At 44.4% G+C, this 6,105-nt stretch overlaps 1 pseudogene; it reads left to right on the top strand.

Annotated features, from left to right (window-relative positions):
• Positions 1-4,854: 4,854 nt before the first annotated feature.
• LOC101989191 overlaps positions 4,855-6,105 on the top strand; it is a 2,151-nt pseudogene continuing 900 nt past the window's right edge.

The raw sequence follows: 6,105 nt of genomic DNA, 5'->3' as shown, positions 1-6,105 counted from the left end.
AAGAAGGGTGGAGATGGGAGACACAAGCCAGTCACCCAAGAAGCAAGATGTCAGTAGATCAGTAAAAGCATGGCCACATGGCAATACATAGATTAATAGAAATGGGTTAATTTAAATGTAAGAACTAGTTAGTAATAACTACAGGCCAAGGGCTGGAGAGATGGCTCAGAGGTTAAGAGCATTGCCTGCTCTTCCATAGGTCCTGAGTTCAATTCCCAGCACCCACGTATCAGCTCATAACCATCAGTGGCTCCAGTTCCAGGGGATCCAATACCCTCTTTTGGCTTCTGCAGGTACTGGGCACGCACATGGTATACATTCAGGCCAGACAGTCCTACATATAAGAGAAAATAAAGTAGTCTTTTTAGAGTTTAAACAATCAATAGAAGAATCCAATATAGTGGTCACATGCATGTGATCCCAGCCCTCAGGAGGATGAGGCAAGAGGATCTCAAGTTCAAAGCCAACCTGGTCTACACAGTGAGACCTTGTCTGAAGAGCAAAAACAAGCAACAACAGTAAAAGAAAAGAAGAAGATAAATACGAGTCTGTGCATGTGTGTCTGTGGGAGTGAGTATGTATGTGAGAGTCTGTGCGTCTTCATGAGCCTGGGAGTCGGGGTGAGCTTGTGTGTTTGTTTGTATATGTATGAGGGTGTGCATATTAAGGCGAGTTCGCGTTGCTTGCCACCAGACAAGGCTAGGAGTAGCCCTGGTGAAACTGGAGAATACGTGTGGTTTTCTGAGATGTGTTGCCTAATGCCTAAAAGCAATTAAGATCACACCCATCCTTAATCATTCATGAGTATTACTTCAAGTTATATATGTTTATCTGGCACAGCACTTTGTTGTGGGGACATTAGTTGAACTGGTCAAACATGCGTCTGCTTTCACTGCCCTTAACGTTTGCTGGTGGGGGTGAAGGGAGGAGCAGTGACACTGGAGGGGTATGAGGTGTTATGGTGGTAAATACTGAGGCTGACCTAGACTGAACTACTTTACCTCTCAGAGGTGACTTCTAGGCTGATCCTGTAGGACAAAGCTAGGTAAAGGGAAAGACTGCAGGCTGAAGTTAAAGGCAGACTTTCGCTGTGGTCCCAGCAGGCCACAGGAACTCCGCCCTCCTTGGCCTTTTCTCCTGTGCTTTGTCTCTGCCTCAGTTACCCAGGTGAAGGCCATACTTTCATTAAAGCTACTTCTCCTTTGACATTTTTTGCTGCCTCCAGGCAAAATCATTTCATCTCCCTTCTCTGTGCGTCTTCAGGGTCACTGGTACATCACAGGACCTTATTAAATATCCTTTGTATATTAACAATCAAATACATCCAAGCACAGTACTCAGTAACTTTCTTGTTTTTAACAAGTTCAGCCCACCTCCACGTTCTGAGCTTGGATATCATCCACAGCACTGGTCAGAGAAAGTGCCCAGGAGCTCAGCGGCTTTGAGGGAATAAATGGAGGTTCCTAAATCGGAAGACTGACTTCCGGTGAGAGGAGTCACTAAGGGGCGGCTGTAATGCTTCCTGACTCTCCGGACTGCTTCCTGAGAACTCTCCAGAGGCACGTGCCTTTTCTAGTCGGGTAATTAAGAAGTGGTTACATCCTCCAGAGACGAGCTGAACGCCCTAGATAATTCCTCCGATTCTGATTTAGCAAAAGGGTGAAATAACTATGCCATAATTCCTTTCTGGCTAATGCCTATTAGTTTCCATCTAAGTAAGGGCTTAATCACACTATGGACACTCAAATCTCCTGAGTTGCTTTAGAAGCTGCTACTCTGCCAGCTCCTACTTCTGGCTTTTCTCTGATAAGCAGAGTCGTTTCATTTTATGGCTCCTTCTCCAAGTAGCTTTAATTACCAATAGTGCAGACAATGTTATGGGTGTGTTTATTCACTGAACATAAATAAAATCCAAAGAAAAAGAGGCATACAGAGCAAAGGTGTACTTTGTTACACAGTTTATACCAGAGATCAGGGAAGAGAAACTTGGGAGATTCTCAGGGCACCTGAATGTTTTTAGCTGCCATGCTGATGTCTTAAAAGATACTCGGAGCTAATCCTGAATGCCAACCAAGCATCCGTTCTGTGGGTGGATTAGAATTAGCATAATTTATCTCTTGAGTTTTAGAATTTTCATAATAAATTTTGTGGGTAACTGTTCTACACAGTCCTAAACATTTATGAGGGTTTATTATATGCCAGGGTATTTATCTTTGTGTAGCTAAAAAGTTGTTCTTCCAAAAGCTCATGAGTGGCTATAGTATTGAGGAGACATGGTCAGAGTGGCTCAGTGACACACCTGAGACCTCACAGCTCATTGGTGATCAAGACGACATTAAACAGCTGGAAATCCAAGTTGGCTTTTCTCCAAGCCCCCTTCCGCCATTGTATTAATTCTCCCAAGGGAATAATACAATGCAAGGGAATAATAATGCAATAATACAATAATAATACAATGCAAGGGAATAATAACCCTGCAAGGCTGTAGGCAGAGCTTAAGATTGCTTGCTTATATCTTGGAGGATAGGAAATAGAAAGGAGAAAATGCTGGAGTTTTGTTGCCCTGCCCGCTGGCCCTTGAAATGATGCCAAGAATCCCAAGCCAGAGACACATTTCTGGTTTTTTTTTTAAATGTTTATCTATCTATCTATCTATCTATCTATCTATCTATCTATCTCTTTTTACTTATTTTTAATGGTTATTGATTGCTTGCTTTTTTTTCTTTTTAAAAAATTTTTTCAATTTTATTTTATATGTATAAGTGTTTTGCGTGCATGCATATATGTACAACATGTGTGTGCGGTGTGCCCCAGAGGCCAGAAGAGTGCACTGGAGCCCTTACAACTGTGAGTTACCATGTGGGTGCTGGGAACTAAGCAGGATGTTAAGAGCAAGAACAACAAATACTCTTAACCGTGGAGCCAGGCCCTGTTTGCTTTCTTTTTGAGACAGGCTCCCCTGTAGCCCAGGCTAGCAGAGAATGACCTTGAACTTCCCATCCTCCTGCTTCCACCTTCCAAGTGCTGACCTTAAGGTAGGCAGGACCACGCTGGGCTCATGTCTACAACCAGCAGTAAGTCAAGTTGTATATTTTTGTGATGGAAAGTCAGTGTGAGCATTTTTATCGACATGACAGACTAAAGACTACCGTTGCTTTCCCTAGAGCTTCCTGTACACTCACACGAATGCTCCAAGAGAATACTAAGCAGGGCTATGCTTTTTATCAACAAAGACTGAGCAGAAGCTGGTGGGGAAAGGTTAGCAGGAGGCTGCTGGCACCAAAGAGGAACCGGTGGCTTTGTTAAACAGGATAATCCCTCCAAGATAGCCTCTGGAGAACTGCCTCCCATTCCATCCCTTTTCTGTAGATTCTATCAAATTAGACTTTTCAGATGCTCTAGATCACAACAGAATTGATTTGTTAAAGAACACATAACATATTTTTTAAGAAGTTACATTATCTGACATTAACTTGTATCTTTTTTTTAAATCTGCTTTAAAGGCTGGTGAAATGGCTCAGCAGGAAGCTGTAGAGTCTGAGTTCTTTATATCAAACAACTAAAGAACTCTGGCTAAAGTGAGCAAAAGGGAATTTCTTGGGAAGTCTATGGACCTTGGAAGGATTGAAGAGCAGGATGGTTTCAAATAGGAGAGATCCAAGAGTTAGGTGTGGTAGCACATGCCTGTAATTGTACACCTCAGAGGCTGAGTCAGGAGACTCTAGAGTTCAGTGTCAACCTGAGCTACATAGCGAGACCCTGCTTTAAGAGGGGAAAGAGAGCCAGGTGAGGGTGACAAAGCCTTTTATCACAGCACTTGGGGAGGCAGAAGCAGGTGAATCTCTGTGAGTTCAAGGCCAGCCTGGTCTACAGAGCAAGTTCCAGGACTACCAAGGTTACACAGAGAAACCACCTTTAAAAATAAATAAATAAAAAGAGAGAAAGAAAAATCCAGGTACCTCCAGAAGATCTAAGAAGCAGGAACTAGGAAGTGATCCTATCTGAGACACTGAGACATCATTTCTAGAAAAGACTGTCACCGAATCTTTATTGTCACCTTGACTTAGCTTTAGAATCACCTGGGAGGGGCTTGGCTGGGTGAGTATGCAGATTGTTTCCAAAGAGTTTTGACTGGGGAAGGGACATAAGGGCAGTAGCCTTCCGTTGACTGGGGTCCTAGGTTGGATTAAAAGAGGAAAAGGGGGCTGGAGAGATGGCTCAGTGGTTAAGAGCATTGCCTGCTCTTCCAGAGGTCCTGAGTTCAATTCCCGGCAACCACATGGTGGCTCACAACCATCTGTAATGAGGTCTGGTGCCCTCTTCTGGCCTGCAGACATATACACAGACAGAATATTGTATGCATAATAAATAAATAAATATTTTTTAAAAAAAGAGGAAAAGGAAGAAGCCAACTGGACAGCCACCTTCCTCTGATGCCTGAGTGTGGGTGCATATGACCAGCTGCCCCATGCTCCTATCACTGTGGCTTGCCCAACGTGAGGGATGACACTCTCCAACTGTGAGCCAAAGCGAACTCTTCCTCCCTTACCTGGTTTTCACGAGGTATCTATCTGGTCACAGCAATGAGAACGACAACGAACACAAGGATGAAGGGCCTTTCATTTGAGATCTTTAAATCACCGACTTCAAGAAGCAAGATAATTAGCCTTGGCAGGACATTTGGGAAGAGGGAAGGATGGAAAACATGATTCAAAACCCTACCTAAGGAGAAAACTTTTAAAAAACACAAAAAAACAAGCTGGGATTCTTCCCTCTCCTGAGAAGTAGATGATACCTAAATACGTAGCACAAGAAAGGTGCTGGGCTTCCGGAACCACCTGCTGCTGCCTTGTGATGTTGCCCAAAGTGAAGCCAGAAGCCCCAGGACTGGCCTGATCACATGGAGAACAGGGCAGATGCCAGAACACATGCAAGTGTCCTATGATGAAGATCTCCAAGAGCTGGGTCTTGCGTGTGGAGATAAAGTGTCCGGCCGGGTACTATTCTGGTCTCCTTACCTGTGAGAGATGCAAGGGTTTTTTTTGTTCTTTTCTTCAAGTGAACATTCCAAAACAATAAAAGGTACACATGTATAGAAAACTAGAACTGCCAAATTGACAAAACACAAAGAAAACATTGTCCCTACTGCCGATTCCAAACTGTCTAAGTGTTGGAATGAAGCTAGAAGCCATAAGAGCTGACCGCATGGGAAGAGGCAGAAATAAATTTGCGCCAAAGTACAAGAGAGACAGGGCCCTAAAGCATCAAGTGATGCCCTCGGAAGTTCTCCTCTGCAATTCAGAACCAAATTCCACCAAAGGAACCTGGCAGCCTTGCCTCCACAGGCTATGACAGGAGTCCCTTTGTCACGTCTCTATTAGCACGACAATGCCTCCCCATGGCAGCCTGCAAGGTTACCAACCACATGGTCACTTTCCTAGTCAGGCCATCAAGTCCAAGTACTCAGATCCCTATACCAGCTCACCAGAGTCAATGATGGGTTACTCCTACACAGATGGTTATCAGACAAGCTCCCCAGCCAGCATTCCACACCTGGCACTGGAATTTCAAAGTGTGAACAAGAGGAATCTCAAATTCAGGTGAAAATCTCAACTTACTTACAGCAAGAGCAGGCAAAACAAGGCAAGCATGAAAAACTGAACATATTTGGGGTTATGTGCAACATGGCAGGCCAGACCCTCTTCACCATTGTTGAGTGAGCCAGGAGTAGTATCTTCTTCAGAGAACGGAAGGTTGATGACCAAGCAAAGCTGCTTCAGAACTGCTGGAGTGAGCTCTTGATCCTTGGTCACATCTTCTGGCGAGTGGAACATGGGAAGGAAGGGTGGCTCTTACTGATAACTAGGCAGCAAGCTTCTCTTCTTCAAGCAGAGCTTCCCAAACCAGAGTCACACTCACCAGCCTGGTGCGCCATTCACAAGAGCTTGTCCTGAGACTTAGTGCCCTTCACTTTGGTCATCGAGAGTTTGTATGTCTCAAGTTCCTAGTGCTCTTCAGCTTAGACGTCAAGAATCTCGAGAACTTCCAGCTGGTGGAAAGTGTGCAGGACCAGGTGCATGCTGCCCTGCTGGACTACACAGTTTG

This window comes from Microtus ochrogaster, chromosome 16 (genome assembly GCF_000317375.1).
Source record: "Microtus ochrogaster isolate Prairie Vole_2 chromosome 16, MicOch1.0, whole genome shotgun sequence".
In the NCBI taxonomy this organism is placed as follows: Eukaryota; Metazoa; Chordata; class Mammalia; order Rodentia; family Cricetidae; genus Microtus; species Microtus ochrogaster.
Note: the sequence above shows the minus strand (reverse complement) of the source record. Positions and strands in the feature narration are given on the sequence as shown.